Genomic DNA, 275 nt, shown 5'->3' on the forward strand with positions numbered 1-275 from the left:
CCACCTGGGTCTTCTTTAGCCCTCATTAGTGCATGTGTTTATTCCCTGTGTTTGTTCAGTCTTGTCACTAGGTATTGGGAGTCTATGCCTCTGTTGGGATTGAGCTGCCCGTGTTATTTGTTGTAGGCTGTCGTGTTCTGGCCTCTTAATTTGTGTTTATTTCATTATTCTTTGCTCCGGTATGTTGAGTGTTCATGTTGGTCGTTTACCCGTTTCAGACTGCCCTCTTTATGTGACTCTGGACCGTGAATATGACCCTGATTCTGGATTTGCTC

The sequence above is a fragment of the Electrophorus electricus genome, chromosome 13 (assembly GCF_013358815.1).
Source record: "Electrophorus electricus isolate fEleEle1 chromosome 13, fEleEle1.pri, whole genome shotgun sequence".
NCBI classification, from domain to species: Eukaryota; Metazoa; Chordata; class Actinopteri; order Gymnotiformes; family Gymnotidae; genus Electrophorus; species Electrophorus electricus.